The sequence below is a fragment of the Marmota monax genome, unplaced genomic scaffold (assembly GCF_021218885.2).
Source record: "Marmota monax isolate L192 unplaced genomic scaffold, Marmota_monax_Labrador192_F-V1.1 WCK01_AAM20220418_F8-fsc00090, whole genome shotgun sequence".
In the NCBI taxonomy this organism is placed as follows: Eukaryota; Metazoa; Chordata; class Mammalia; order Rodentia; family Sciuridae; genus Marmota; species Marmota monax.
The window spans coordinates 967,594-984,578 of NW_026695219.1; the positions used below are offsets into that span (position 1 = coordinate 967,594).

The following is a 16,985-nucleotide window of genomic DNA, read 5'->3' on the forward strand; positions in this document are numbered from 1 at the left end:
TGTTCTTAATTATTAGCACTGCCTACTTTCAGCCACCAGGGGATGCTCCAGGCTCACCTGCATCTTTCCTGTCCTGTGCAGTGATCAACCCCTTCTACCAGATGAAGCTTTCCTTCAACTGTACAGGTAAAAATGTAGGCATCTGGGAAGAAAAAGAAGACTTACTCAGGGATTCTCACTAAGATCAAGTCACAAATACATTGCTTTTTAACCTGAGTTAAATAATAGAAATTCAACATAAATAACTCATATTTATAGAATTTACTTATCAATGTAGGCTCCTTGGTTCCAAGAGGGATTTGAGGTGTTTTCTGATGTTACCATTGTGCATAGGAGAACTTGTCATTTCCTGAATGTGGGGTGAGGCAGGGGCCATGGCCTCCCTTGGTTCCTCTGCTTCCCTCGCCTCCCCCACCTGCTCTTGCACATCAGAGTTGTGGGGACAAGAGCGCCTCAGTCCTCCAGGAGAATGTGAGGTTTCTAAGGGGCCTGTTCTTCCTCCAGCAGACATGACCTGCAAGTCTTTGTTGATTTTTCTAGTTGAAGAATGTGCCAGAAGTCCTTGAAAGTAGAGTTCTGGATACTGTCCTCGCAATAAGTCATGTTCTCCAGAGGACCACGGCTCTCATAGATTTAATTTCACAGCCAAAAGCTCAGTGAAACTTTTTTTTTTTTTTTGATGCTAGGCTTTATGCACACTGGAAAGCACTCTGCCACTAAGCAACACTCCCAGCCCCTGAAATTTGCTTGGAGGGCTCTTTTCTCACCTGGATGGCAGGCATCTTAATTGGAGGAACAGCATCTTTCTTACTTACCTTTGTAATTCCTGTTGTTGTTTTTTTTTTTTTTTTTTTTTTTTGTACTGAGGATTAAACTGAGCTCTACCACTGAGCTGCATCACCAGTCCTTTTTTAATTTTTATTTGGAGACAGGTTCTCACTAAGTTGCCCAGGCTCAGATCAAACTTGCAATCCTCCTTCCTGGGCCTCTGGATCTCTGGGATGACAGATGTGTGCCACCACACCCTGCTCATGGAGTACTTCTCTGATCATGAGATTTCTTTCAAGTGTCTAAATGGCCAGGTGCAGTTGGATCAAACCACTAACTTGATGATTGGAACTAACTCACATTACCTTTTGGTGCCTCAGTCAACTCTGTATGCTGCAGTGATTGGGCATTGAGAAGTGGCAATGCCTGTAATCCCAGTGACTTGGGAGTCTGAGGCAGGAAAGTCGCCAAGTTGAGGCCAGCAGGGCAAATTAGTTTGATATTTCAAAAGGGATGGGGTTATAGTTCAGGGGGAGAGCACTTTCGTAGTATGCTTGAGAACCTCTGTTTCATCCCAGTCAGTCAAGGAAAAGCAACAAGAAAACGCAAACATTTATATAGAGCTTAGTGATGGGCACTGGGCCCAGGGTCTTATGCATGCACCCCAACATGGAGCTATATCTGGAGCTGGTGGCATAATCCTATTTCCACTGATCAGGAAAGCTGGTCACCTTCATAGTAAAGGTTTTGATTTCTTATTTGGAGAGAGGGGAAATGAATTCATATTTGCATTTTTAATTTTTCTTTTCCTAGCAGTCTGCCCTTTATACCAGGTGAGGACAGTAAGGGAACACTTATTTGTCTGTACCCAGTGGGATAAGGGCTGAAGCAAAACCATGCAGGATCCTGAGTCCCCTAGAGGACAGTGTCTTTAGGTTAAATGCTGACAGACATAAGCATGTCTCCTTAGAACAATCAGCAACCTCAATGGACTAGTTCAGGGTCAGATACCCTCGTGATGATTAACTAAGCCATATGAAGTTGAACCTAGTAGAGAAACCAGGAGGTCCAAGTGTCAGGTAGTAGTTAGTAAAGAGCAGTGAAATTTGAGCCAATAACACAGCAGGATCCTGGGATTTTTTTGATTTTTTTTTTCACAACAATCAGGTAATTTGCAGAACAACAGGTGCACTAACCCTGAGAATAAGCAGATGGAAATGAATTGAGTCTATTAAGAAATACTGTCAAGAAAGAGATCACCCAGGCTAATTCCTGGCATCATCTACTGAGGTCATTGTAAAGTTAGTATTTGTGACCATAGGTTTCTCAATGTATTTCTAAGGGAAATTTCATTAATAGCACAGATGCACTAAGATGAAGTCTGCTCTCACTGACCCCAGCACCTGCATTAAGATAGGATTGACTTGTGGATGCAGCCCCCCTGAATAGGATGGTCACCATGACAGTTCCAGAGAGGACCCACTAGGGTCAAAAACTCCTCCAGCAGGTGGGAAGGGGCAGACCAGCATCTGATTGGTAAAGACTGTAGGAGGAGGAACCCACTTCTCCTGGTAAACAGCAAAGAGCATTCAAGTTGGGAGCAGCACTGGTTCCTTTGCCCTTCTCTGCTGGAGTCCACCCACTCTCTCTCTCAGCTCTCTGCAGAGCCCTACTGTGCTCTCACTCCTACAAGAAAATTCTCTTGCTTGGCTTTTCCTGTCTGACTTTAGATTATCCTCTATGAGGACACCAGACCTGAGGTTGGAGCTTGAGCTCCCTACTCTCCTGTGACACTGGGTCCTTCTGTGAGCAGGACTCTGGATTCTGGGACAACAGGTAAAGAATGTCATGGGAAAGGCATAAAGAAACCAAAGGTGAAGGCCAAAGGGCAGACCATGACCTAGTGCCTGATGTTCCTTCTGGGAAAATAGGAAGTAGCTGTTGGTCTGAGGGCCTGTCTCCTGCACTATGGCACTCTCTCCAAATTACACAAAGTCTCTGAGTCGGTACTGGACACTATAATGCTAAATGACTCAGAAAGTCAAAGGTAGTCTAAAATGAAAGAGAGGGGCGAGAGAGACAGACAGATAGAGACAGATACAAATACAGAGAGAGAGAGACAGAAAGATAGACAGACAGATGGAGACACAGGGAAAAAAAAGGGTGGGGGAATTCCATCAAAATTAAAGCAAGAGCAGGGAGCAGAAGAAGGGGATTGAGAGAATGGGATAGGGGAAAAGAGTGAAATGAATCTGACTTAAGTTTCCAAAGTACATACATGAACATACTACAATGAATCTCACCTTTCTATATAACTGCAAAACCTTAACTTAAAAAAAAAAAAAAGAAAAAAAGAAGAAGAAAAGAAAAAAAAAGTAAATAATCAGGAGGATCAGTAGAGGAGTGGAAAGGGAACAGTGGGAGGGAAGAGGGGAAGGGTACAGGTAAATACTGAGGACTTGATTGGAGTAAATTATTTCATACATTTATAGTTATGTCAAAATGAAGTTGAATGTATGTATAACTATTATGAAACAATAAAACAAAGACAGTATTTAAGAACTGACAACATGGAGCAACATTCTGAAAGTAACTCCTTGCTAAAGAAACAATGAAAATTGAGGGGGTGACAGGAGTAAACATCAAGGATGAATAAACAACATGAATCAGCAAAAGGATTTGTTTTGGACTTGTTTTGGACTTTGCAGTGACTAAGTGACTTTTTAGTTGTAAACATGTTTTGGTTATAGGATGACTAGATAGTATGTCCATGTTAGATAAGTTGATGATGTAACTAGGTAGTGTGCTTATGTTAGATAAGTTAGACATAAACAAGTTTGTTGTAAACATATAGAGTATATAAGCGCGAGGGAAACTCCATGTATTTGCTCACAATCAACTCTCATCGCCTGAGAGTAAGATCGTGCAGTGTGAGTCAGCCACCTCGTGTATTGCTTTGTGTGGTGTGTGAATAAACCAGCATTTCAAAAGGCAATCGAGTTCGTGCTTGGTGTTCGCGTACGTCGCGGTCTGGGGTCCAGTGCAGATATCCGGAAGGGAACTCCTGGTAACCAGACAAGGCTGAGAAGTTGCTCGTGACAGTTGGCGTAGTCGGCAGGATACGGAAGAAGAGCTCCGGAGCAGGTAAATATAACCCACATGGCAATGCACAATTTCTTCTACTGAAAACCTAGAATGACCGTGATCGTCCGGCGTCTAAGCTGAAGGTGGAATGAAAGGGGAGTGCCCCCACCAAAATCCTTAGGAGGACGATGGTCCCTGTGCATGGGGTGGCTTAAGGAAAGGATAGAAAATTGGGCACTATATAGCTGACATCAGGGAATAAGTCAGATACCTTATAAGATAGAAACAAACGGGTTTATTGCTTGGAAAATTCATATAGCTAAACTGAGGATCCTCTTAAAAATAACAACATGGGCTTCAAGGAAGTAATAAAAAGATTTAGGCAGAAATATAAAATAGGAGAACTAAAGCTCGAACAAAAGGAATTAAAATCTCAATCGCCATGGTGAGGTATTAAAAGAATTGTTCAGGCAAAGATGCCTAAGTTCCAGAAAGGAACCACAGTTGAGGTAACATTAAGTAATCCTCAAACCGTCGAGCCCATAATGGAACGGGCTGACAAGAAAGAAATCCCGAAAATATTATGTAAAATTATAGATGATATAGATGATGACAGGCTAAAAGACAAAAGGTTAGTAAAAAAAGCCCTTAAAAATGGAAGTAATAACCCATTTTTAAAAGATATATTGAACGAACTGGAAGCTCCTGATAAGGCCAACATGCCAGTTTCAGTAATTAAAACATCCACACCCGGACGGAAACGCCCAGATGGATTGGAACAAGTTATTAAAACTAGGGACTTAACTAGACCTAAAATGGTTCAGTTAAGGCAAGATTTTTCACAGAAAGGTCAGACCGATGGAGACTTTTTGTTCACAATTCATAGTAAGGGAGGCGAGTCTATAAGACTCGCAGACAAGGAGATGCAGGTGGTTAATATCCAGATAGACAATCCAAGTGTTGCGGACACTTTGGCAAAAATTATACAAAAGGAACCTGACAGGGTACACACACTTTGGGATTGGATTGCAATAGCCTGGGCAGAGGCCATCCCACATATAGATTGGGGTGTCTTTAAAGGCCAGGTACAGTGAAAGAATCCCAGTGAAGGGATTAAGATAGTAAAGAAGTTAGCTATTTTTAGCAAAATTTATAATCAGTTTCAAGGATCCCCTTTAAGTGCTCACTTAACAGCCGCGCTTAGGAAAATAATTATAAAAGGGACACCAAAACAACATAAAATGATGTTGGCAACCATGCTAGCTGGAGCCAACACCCTATGAGATGTAGTTAAGTTCTTAAAGCAACATCGAAAATTACAACAAAAACACAAAATGTCATTTCAAGCTGCAATGACATTTCAAGCCAAAACCCGAAACCCAGTCTGTTTTCCAACAAATGGTAACAAAAATATTAAATGTTACCAGACAAAAAACTTCCATTTGGGAGGCCCGCCTGGCCAGCGGAGCCTCCCAAGAAACAAAAATATGTTGGAAAATAACAAAGACTGGAGAAAGGTGCGACCAGGACAAGCCTGGACACAAAAAAATGTTGCTGTAAACAACAAACAGATAGGAAGGAAAATAAACCCACAAAGGCCGGTACCGCGAGAAAGTCAGGTACAGGGCCAAAAAAAAAGGTTTGGTTTAACAATGCAGAGGTTTGGAACACCCAGATGACAAAACGGCCAAACACCCGGCCGTTCATACAATTAAAATTTATAGTTGATAATCAAAAATATACAGACTCCTTCCTGATAGATACAAAAAACAAGGTAACAATAGTCAGAGATGATTTTGTAAATAATAAACCAGCTAAGAAAAAAGTTATAGTACAAGGAGTATCTAGACATAGTACAAAAATGAAAAAAAAAATGGGTAACATTTAAAATATATGATTTGAATTATACAATACAAGTATTGGTAGACAAAGTTCCACATGGAGTATTAGAAATTCAAAAACTCAGGTTATTATATGGTAAATAGTTACCTTTAAAGAGATTGAAGTGTTTTGAAACAAAAATTTTAAGTCAAGTAAAGATTGATCCAGTAAAATTGCCCCATACTCCACCAATATTTACTAAACAGTATCCTATTAAAGGAAGACATAAAGAGATTAACACCACAATAAAAAAAATGTTAAAAAAAGATATAATAAAAAAGACATCATCATTTAAATATAACAGTCCAGTATGGCCTGTTATAAAACCTAATGGCAAATGGAAATTGATGGTAGACTATAGAAATATAAATAAAATAACCCCCTCTATGCCAGGTACTCTCCCAGATGTAGAGTCCATTTATGCTCAAATTAAAAATTTTTCACCTACTTGTTTTTGTGCTATAGATTTGAGTGATATGTTTTTCGCTATCCCATTAGATATTAAGAGTAGAAAATTAACTACATTCACTTAGAAATCAATACAATATAGGTTTAAGAGGTTACCACAAAGATATAAAAATAGCCCAATTATAACACATGTAACTTTACAAGAAACGTTAAAGGATTTTCAAGATCAAGAAACTACTAAGTTATGGTCATATGTAGATGATATATTGATTGCTAGGAAAGATATAACCGAGTTAAATAAGGTAAAAGACAAAATAGTTACATTATTAAAGTCAAAAGGATGGTCCATCAATCCTGATAAAATTCAGGGTCCAGCCACGTCAGTTAAATATCTGGGGGTGATATAAACTACAAAAGGACCTAAAGTTCCGGATACAGTGATAAATAAGATTTTGGCTTTACAATCACCAAAAACCAAGACAGAGGCTCAGCAGATGATGGGCATCTTGAGATATTGGAAATTACATATTCCATATTTACAAATGATTCTGGCTCCAATACACAGGGTATACAGGAAAGCTGCAAACTTTGTATGGGGACCAAAACAAAAAAAATCATTAAAATTAGCTAAGAAATATGTTCAGACATATACCCAATTGTATGTACCTCAACCTGGTAAAAAAATTGTAATTGATATAATATATGCCAATGACTTTAAAAATTGGGGCATATATACTAAAAGTAATAGTCAGACTAAACCAATTGGGTTTTACTCCAAAAGATTTCCTTTTTCCAAAAACAAATACTCTTTCTTTAAAAAAACAGTGTGGACAGCTTATACGGCGGTACAAAGTCTAGGTTTTGTTTTAACTAATAGAGTAGTTACCTTAAAAACTCAGATACCAATTTTGGATTGGGTACAAACTAAGGAGGAAAATTTTAGAGGTTTACCCATGGAACAAAAAATGTTAAAATGAAAATGGTATTTGTTAACTATAATTAATGATACAACAGTGTCAGAAAATAATAAGACATTAAGGTTATCAGAATTAGTTTTCACTCAGCCTATGGTAGAAGTACCGGTAAAGGTTAAACAACCAAAGACACAACCTATTAAAAGATGGGGGGCAATTGCTTCTCATAAAAATGCATGGTTCACAGATAGATCAAGTAAAGTAGTAAAAAATATCACTAAATAAAAAGCTGTGACATATCGACCAAATAATAATAAGATCTTAGTAAAGAAAGGCTCGGATGCCTCAACACAGTTAACAAAACTCTGTACAGTAAAATTGGCCGTTAAACAATCTATCCATGAAAAAAAAAATATATACACGTTTTTTCGGACTCATGGGCAGTTTGTAATGGTATTGCCATATGGTCTACAAAGTAAAAAAAATCTAATTATAAAATTAATAAAAAAGATGTATGGGAAATACATATTTGAAAATTTCTTGCGGAGGCACCTATACATGTAAAAATAGCGCACGTTGATGCTCACACAGGACGTACAGATAAAATATCTAAATTTAATGATGTGACAGACAAATTGAGTAAATTTGATTCCAAAGGGCTAAAATTGGTAAATAAGGCCCCTTGAAAAATATTAGATAAAACAGATACAAAGATTCGGTTAAAACGTGACCCAAATTGACATATAAAACTTCCTAAATTAAATACTGATATTTCGGAGGATGAGATCCGACAATTACATAAGAAATTAGGACATATTAAAACACATGAAATGTTCCAATGGTTTCAGGACAAAAATATAAAAGTTACCTGGGGAACATGTAAACGTGCGATATCTGGATGTGAACTATGTACATCCTCGGTGCAACGTTTCCGGAGAGATCCACCCCACAATAGACCATCCCCTAGAGGATTTAATGAAAAGGTACAAATTAATTATATTGGTCCTTTGCAAAATAAAAAATATGTGTGTACTATGGTAGATTGTAGTACCGGATTGGGACATACATGTACAAGTAGACATACAGATCAAAGCTCTACTATAAAAACTATTTGGAGCTGGTGTGCAACATATGGATGTCCTTAAAATGTGACTTCTGATCAGGGTTCTCATTTTACTGGTAAAAATGTTCAAAAATTAACTGACGTTTTAGGAATTAATTGAAATTTTCATTTGGCCTATAATCCACAAACAACAAAAAATATTAAAAGGTTCAATAAATTATTAAAGACTAAATTGTGACAGATAAGACAAGATGTACCATTTGACAAGACAATACTGATTACAGTTTTTAAACTTAATTCTAGACAAAAACTACACAGGAGATCACCCTTTGAAAAAACATTCCAAAAGGACATCAATGTACAGACAGACAGAGACCCAAACCCAGATAATATAAGACCATATAAGGTGTAGATACGTAACAAAAAAAATAACTCTGTGATTAAAAATGAAATTGTATCACACAGACAAGGAAATACCCTATGGGTATCAACTAAAAAAGGGGACCTCAAATTAGTAAAAAGCCAAGATGTTGTCACTAGGTAAACGTTTGTGTGTTTGGTTTAACATATGCTTTATTATCCTAATTGTATATTCTTACTTGCTTTTGGGTAGATATTTTTATTGTAACAAATGACAGACAACTCTTTTAAATGGTTCTACTTGTTTTATTAACGTGGATCATAAATTGTTGGTACGGGATTTGCTACCCTGTTATGTACTTAATTATACACTATGTTTCTGGTAATGACACCTAAAACTTTGTTACTTTTACTATTTTTACTACTTTTGATAGCCCTACAGTTCTATTCAGTAATGAAAAATCAAACTACAACTCCCACTACTTTTACTACTACAACTCCATATTATTTTGGTATCAAAAACATTAACCTGACCAAACATTCTTACAAAGATTAGATCTTCAATTATATTAATTTCACTCATTCACTTCAAAAATGTAATAATTCTTGTACAATAATACCACAATATTGGAAAAGTAACAAATTCCTACAAAATTTTACTGCTATTAAATACTTGTTCTATCATAATTATACATTTTGCCACCATTATAACAAATACTCCACACCTAAGGGGTGTGACCATTTTTGGGACATCAATACAGTTGGGGTATATAGCCCAATGTTTAGATCTAGTGCAGATAAAAAATATTCTAATAAATATAAAACTAACCCCCTCCGATGTCATCTGGTACCTGGGATTATAAATATGTGGTCTTATAAGCCACATTTTGTGTATTATTATAAAAAACTTGGAGACAAACCTTTAGTTAAGAGCTATAATGCTACAACAACAGTACTTAATAATCCAAACCTTACTATATATACTTTTGAGGAGTCTACAGAAAAAAATGACTTTACATATATAAAAACAACAAAAAAAGATGTTACATCACTGCCTTTTCAAGTTTGGGTGTCCAACAAACAAAATGATTATAATTTATTCAATTATAAATATAAAAAATATAACTATTCTTCATATAATGATAGAAAAAAAAAAGGTTCTGATAAATTTACAACTACAACCCCACGAACAACTACGTTGGAGATAAATTTGTTGCCATATAATGATTCTAAAAAAATGTTAGATAAGTAAAAAAGTTTACCTAGACATTTACAAGGAGCTAGGCCGTTGCCTAGATGGCCACAAGTTTTAGTTAAACCCTACAAAACATGGTGTCCAAAAAAGTTACAACAATATCTAAATTCCATAAACACTAAACAAAAGGCAATCGAGTTCGTGCTTGGTGTTCGCGTACGTCGCGGTCCGGGGTCCAGTGCAGATATCCGGAAGGGAACTCCTGGTAACCAGACAAGGCTGAGAAGCTGCTCGTGACAGTGGGAAAAGAAAGCAGATGAAATGCCAATCACCTGCAGAGTTTAGAAAAGGTGTTACAAAACCATCTTACAAAAAGAACGTGTAGTTTGGGCTGGGGATGTGGCTAAAGCATAGCCGGCTTGCCTGGCATGCATGCGCCCGGGGTTCGATCCTCAGTACCACATACAAACAAAGATGTTGTGTCCGCCGAAAACTAAAAAATAAATATTAAAAAATTCTCTCTCTCTCTCTTTAAAACAACAACAACAACAACAAAAACTTGCAGTTCTATAAAAAATTTAAATTATCCTAGACTTCATTAGGCTTTTCAGGGAGTGATTTATTTCACACACTTAAAAAAAAAAAAAAAAGCAGTGCAGTCAAATTGTAATATTTTGGTCCAGGCTCACTAAAACTCTTGAACAGCACAAACGACGTTTAGGAATAAACATTTGAATTTTACTGGTTTAGCAGTGGAAAGAACAGTCTGACACTAACAGGTGACTATTAATAGATTTAAGCTATGAAGTTAAAGAGTGTGTGTCGGGTCCAGGCCCGGCCTTTGGTCATGGAGTGTCCCTGCCAAGTCCTTGAACCCAGGATCCTGGGTGCGGCAAGGAGAGTCATTGGGGTTAGAAACAGAGAGCAGGAGAAAAAGGCGCTCCGGTGACAGTGCCCCCTCCCTGACCCAATGACTCAGGGCTTTTCCCGCATACCCACAATCCCATTCAGAGGCCGAGCCCAGGAGGCGGGACTGCGGGTGTCGCGCAGGCATCCACTTAGTTCCCGGGTCGAGTAGCCCCTCCCCCGCCGGGAGGCGCAAGGCCCCAGGAATAAAGTGGGGCTGGCGCTGCGGGTTGGCGTCCTCGCAGGGCAATGGTGCGGCAGCGCACTGGTGCTCTCCTGCAGAAGGTGCTGGTCACCACAGCCCGGGCTGTGGTATCCTTTGCGCTGAGCTGGGCTCCTGCCAGACCGAGCACCAAGCCTCCACCTTGGAGGTGGCCTCAGGTCCAAGTGGTGGCCTCTAGTGTGCAGGAGAGCCACTGCGCTTGCTTTACTGGGTCCTCTGCGCCATTGGCTTCCGATAGTCACATCTCCGGGGTGGGGAGACAGGCCAGCGCTGGTGGCCCTCACGTCCGGCAATCGGGTGCATAGTGGCTGGTCTGGTGGCTGCCATCGCGTCGCACTTGAGGTCTTGCCTTAGTCAGCTGCCTTGTCATGTTCTGCAGGCAGTGTGCACGACCTCTGCGAATGCCTGGAGACCGAGAAGTGCCTGAGGACAGTCAAACTCTAAACAGGAGCACAGAGCTGACAGGAAGGGATCTAGGGGACCAGCCACTGGAATCCTCTCAATAGGGGATGCCTGTTTTCCGAGAGGGGGAGCTGACATATTGGCCCTGCCCAAGTCCACCGCCTGCAGGGGGAACTCAGGGGCGCTCTGTGCTCTGTGGAACCCTCTGGTGGCCTGGGGATCCTGGCAGAGTCCTGCATTGGTGTCTGGAAAAAGAACTTAGAATTTTGAGCCTGTGTGTCTTCCTTGAGTCTTCAGAAGTGAATCCTAGAAGGAATGTGTGGGCCAGGCACATAAGGGAGGAGCAGACCCAGAAGTATGTTACTGTGAATAAGACCCTCGGGAATCAAATCTGTTTCTTGAACTGCTTTTTTTTTTTTAAAGAGAGAGAGAGAGAAAGAGAGAGAGAATTTTTTAATATTTATTTATTTTTTAGTTTTTGGTGGACACAACATCTTTGTTTGTATGTGGTGCTGAGGATCGAACCTGGGCCGCACACATGCCAGGCGAGCATGCTACCTCTACCTCTTGAGCCACATCCCCAGCCCTTGAACTGCTTTTGCCTGCTCAGTTTAACCCTTGATAAGGGAGTACTTTTGGAAATGGTAGGAAACTGCCTGGAGGTTTTCCTTAGGCCAATAGCCTCTCTTCTGCTTTTTGTTAACATCCTGACATCTCTCCTAATGTTGGTTCTAACAGCTGTTTCTTGGACTTTCAGTGTTGCTCTTCCCACTGGGTTTCCAAGCAGCCATGTGGGAGAACATTGAAAGTTTAAACTTTGTCCACAGAATGATAAAGAGACCCCAGGTGAGGATGTCAGCTCATTTTCCAAGTGAGTAACAGAGACTGGGAGAGATTAAAACTCTGGACCAAGATCATTTAACTAAGCCAGTGTTTGTCATAGTGTGGTCCATGGAGCAGTGTCATCTGCATCCCCTGGGAACTTGTCAGAAGAAGTTGTTAAAAAAGGACTTCTGCTGGGCAGGTGTAACTCAGTTTGTTTAACTCAGTGGTAGAGGGCTCACCTAGTACCACAGGGCCCTGGGTTTCATCCTGGGAGTGGTGGGGAATGCAAATTCTAAGGCTCTGTATTCTAAAATTCAGAAAGAGGGAAATATTGCAGAAAATACGTAATTTGAGTTTTGAAAATGCAGCCATGATTTATCATATATAAATTAGCTTGTAGTTTGGTTAAATCAACATTAGCTACTATTTGGGGTACTATATATTACATATTTTCTTTCTTTCTTTTGAAATCTGATCTTGTGATGTTGCCCAGGTTGGTATTGAAATCCTGGGCCCAAGCAATCTTCCAGCTTTAGCTTCCTGAGTAGCTGGAATTACAGGTGTTTAGTGCCATGTTTAACAGGTTTATTATCTTTTTTTCCTATTTTTTTTAATGCTGGAGATTGAACCCAAGGTGTGGTTTAACACTGACCTGCATTCCCAGTATTTTTTATTTTTCATTTTTGACACAGGTTCTTGCTTACTTGACACAGGTTACTTATTTTGACACAGGGTCTTGCTAAGTTGCTTAGGTCCTCAATAAGTGGCTGAGGCTGGCCTGAAACTTATATCCTCACTCCTCAGCCTCTTGAGTCACTGGAATTTTAAGTATACACCACTGTGCCTGGCCCAGTTGATTACCTTCAATCATCTTTAAGGGGAAGATTTAACCTTCATAAATACCTGTATATATCTACAATTTCAATCATAAGAAACAGGTTTGGTGATTTGGGTTTGCTGGCATGTTGTACTCTTATTGGGATTTTATTACTTTGATTATTTCTGAGAATCTAATGATCAAAATGAAAATATAAAATTTATTGAATTAGTTTCCCATCTGAATATCATATGTATTCACTCTAGAAAAAATTTTAAAAGTCAGAAATAGAAGGAATTAAAAAAAAAACTTCCAGAATTCCCTTATTTAAAATACTGTTCTTTTCACAAATAATGTCTTGTTTATATCATTGAAATCATATTTTATTATAAAATGTATTGTCTACACTCTTGTGACCTTCAGTTTTAATGACTGAGTCATGTTTCATTGAGTGGATGTAATGTCATAGTTAGTTTTTCTTCCATTACTATACATCTTGTGACCTTTATTAATGTTTTGGACCTGAAGTTTTTCAAACATTTTAAGATCATTTTCTTAAAGACCTATATTTAGAAGTATTGGATCAAAGAGTATGAACATTTCTTGGGTTCTTGGTACATAATGTTAGGTCGTAATATAAAATTTGGACTTATTTGGTACCTTTTTCTCCTATAGGTATACTTTGAATAATAATGTGCTAAGCCTAGAACAGAGAAAATTTTATGAAGAAAGTAGACTTCTTGTTATTAGAAATCTAGTATCTGATACTTATATTCAACACTTTAGGTGCAGCAATACTCTTGCTTATTTTACAAAAAAAATGTGTTATGGTAGTTATGTTATTTGCAGAGAAATGGGTGGAACTGGAGGACATCATGTTAAGTGCAGTAAGGCTGACTCAGAAAGTCAAGGATTATTGTTTTCTTTCATATGTGGAAACTAGAGAGAAGCAAAGGGGAAAAGGGCCTTGCATTCACAAGGCCATGGGTTTGATCCCCAGCACCACACACACGCAAAAAAAGTCTCATGAAAATAGAAGGGAGATCTGTAGAGTACAGAAAGGGGCCCATGGAATGGAGGTAGGGAGGGATAGGAGAGGTGCTAGGGAATGAAATTGACTAAAAGATGCTCTGTGTAGGTATGAATATATCACAATGAATCTAAACATTGTGTATAGTTGTGATTTATCCATAGAAATTTATAAAATATGAATTACATATTTTATTTGTAATAGGAATATAAAATTAGATTCGCCTCTGCATGTTCGGATATTTTTGAATGACGTGTTTTTTTAGGAATTGTCTAGGAGAATGGGAACCTAGCTAGGAGACCATGATTTCTGAGTTGGCCATTTTCTCCTTCCCCCCTCTACTAGGCCTGAGGGCTGACTTGGTAGAAACAGCTCCTGAATCTGCAGCTATTTGCACAAGACAGGGTCAACCAGGGGCTTAGAGCAGAGGTCATGACATTGTTTGTATATTTAATTTTCTAGGGTTGAATTTAAAAAGATCTGCTGAGAGGAGTCTAAACCAGTAGGACTGATGGTAATGAGAGATGTGTCCATTGCGAAATCAGAATATAGTCCAAGTGAGAAAATAATCTTGAAGATCCAAGATTTTCAGGAAGATAAGGAGCTCTTTAGATTCTGCACTCTCCCAGAGGTTAGAGACTGCTCTTGTTTTGGGTTTCTCCTTCATAGGCAGCCTGCAGGTCTGCCCAAGATCTGCTGGTTGTACTGAATCTAACCCCTTTCTACACATGACACTAGAGTAGTGGGTCTCAGTTGGAGGTGATTTTGACCCCCAGTGGATATTGGCAATGTCTCAAGACTTTCCTGGTGGTGACAATAGCAGGATAGGTTTGCTAGTGGCTTCTAGTGGGTAGGAGTCAAGGATGCTCCTAAAGGGTCCCAAGATCCTATGAAGCCCTCTCCCCAAGGAATTATCCCACCCAAAATACCAATAGCACCAAGACCAAGAAGCATTGCTATGGAGTGTCTTAATCTTTCTTTCTTTTTTTTTTTTTTTTTTTTTTTAGGAAAGACAGGAATTCTGTGTTAAAAAGAGAAAGAGCCCTTCTAAGACTCAATATCAGCAGTGGTGAAATTGTGAGACTGTTATTTGTAAATCTATTGACCTTTGTCTTTTTGTTTTGTGAATCTGGTCAGTGGAGTTATGAATTTGCTTTTGAATTTAAATTAGTTTTTATTTAATTTTTTTTAAATTTGTGGTACTAAGGGGCACTTTATCACTGAACTACACTCCCAACCTTTTTATTCTTCATTTTGAGATATGGGTTATGCTGTGGTTGAGGTGGGCCTTGAATTTAGGATTTTTCCTGCCTCAGGCTCTAAAGCAGCTGGGATAAAAGGCATGCATCACTATGTCTGGCTTAAAATGTTTTTTTAAACAAATTATATTATAATTAATAGTAATTCATATTTCTAAAAATACCCAAGCAGATCTCTCTATCCAGCCTCAGACTTTCTGTATAGCATTATGGAAAATCATAATCAGATGCTGTCAGAGTGTTTGACTCCTGGAGACAGACTTCACAGATAAATCACTTGTGATATACTGCCCAGCACCCTGGAGTAGAGGCCCAGGGAAATGGTTCCTGACCATCAGTGCTTCCCACCCCAGTGCTGTGATGGGAATGGAAGTCTGCAGGTGGATCACAGAATCACTTGAAGCCGGAACCATCTCATGGTGGATGAAGCACTACCATCCGTGATGTTCAGATTTCCTACTTTCCTTTCTTCTCAGGAGACTTAAAATCCATGGGGACAGGGACCTCCTTTTCTTATTCATTCTTTGGCCCCTTACTGGCCTTTACTCTGCTTGGTTCGTGGACCTTAGGGAAGAATTTGTTGAGAAAATGGGCAAGGTCCTCTGAGCTAGGGTTCTGCTTTCTATTGAGCTACTGGTGACAGCACAAAGTCATGGCCCTTCTTATGCAGGGTCTCCAAGGAGGAGGGAGACACTGCCTTCTGCCTGGGCCACCCTCGGTGGCTTTGGTTAGTAGAAGAGCTGATCCTGGGTAGTTGATACCTCCTAGATACTCTTATCTTTCTGGTAAGGCAAAATAAAAAGGTTATACTTCAATTATGCTCAAAAACATCCCATTGAGTTCGGAGTGCTGGAGATTTAGAATGATTTCCAAATACAAGGTTTTCATGCTTTGTTGGCAGTATTGTGAAATACCAATTAGTTTTCACACCATTACGATTTTGATTTCTGTGTGGATGGTGGCACTTTCACCACTTGCCTTTACTTCTGATTTCTAATGAAATCCCCAACTTTCTTCTCAATTTTCTTAGAGTCTGAAGTATGTGGAGTGCTTCACTGGACCCAATATTATGGCCATGCACACAATGCTGATAAACAAACCTCCAGATACTGGTAAAAGGCTTTTATTTGTTAAAGAGAGGCAAGAAAAAAGATTGTTTAATTAACATAGGTAAAGTTGATATTCTATCCTGGTCATGTGTGCAACTTTCAAACTGTGGGGACTGAATGTGCATGCTTTTGTATAAGTCTTAATAGCTGATGTTATATCAAATCTAAATGAAATAATGACTTTAGATGTTGATTTTAGGGTTATTGCTAAATTTTCAGATCACCTGCTCCCCAAAAAAGCAGTTTAACAATTGTGACTGTTCTTATATCTTAGACTCATTCTATTCAACATCTCTGATCTTCATCAGCCATTCTTAGGATATCAAAAAATCTGTGTTCCTGATCTGAAGCCATCATTATTACTAACAGAATGAAAGTAGTTACTACAAGTCACACTCAAGTCCTCATATTGCTTTGTGCTTGCCAAAAACTAGATTCTAAATCCTCACAGACACACTGAGTCTGAAGTAGATCCCAGGTGCATGCATTTTGGTACTCATCCCCAGAGATTTTACTACAGGTGGCTCTCTGACCTCACTAAGAGATTTTTTTTTTTTTATACCAGCAGCAGAAATCAGCCATGAAAGGACTTTATTCTTTTCTATTCTTTATTCCTTCTGACAGCTGGGAAAAGTTTATGGGATAGGAGTAAAGCCCAGTGTCACTAAATGTCTTCCTCCATGGGTGATATGAGGTAGTCTGGGAATCAAGTTCCAAGAGCAAAGCTGGGGAAAATGACTG

At 39.0% G+C, this 16,985-nt stretch overlaps 1 long non-coding RNA gene across 1 annotated transcript; it reads right to left on the reverse strand.

Annotated features, from left to right (window-relative positions):
• Positions 1 to 835: 835 nt before the first annotated feature.
• On the reverse strand, positions 836 to 11,490 carry LOC124085033 (uncharacterized). Its single transcript, XR_006849317.2, has 3 exons — positions 9,741 to 11,490; positions 7,924 to 8,018; positions 836 to 4,062 (listed from the first exon to the last, which is right to left on the reverse strand). It is a non-coding gene; the product is annotated as an uncharacterized LOC124085033 (long non-coding RNA).
• Between the last annotated feature and the right edge of the window lie 5,495 nt (positions 11,491 to 16,985).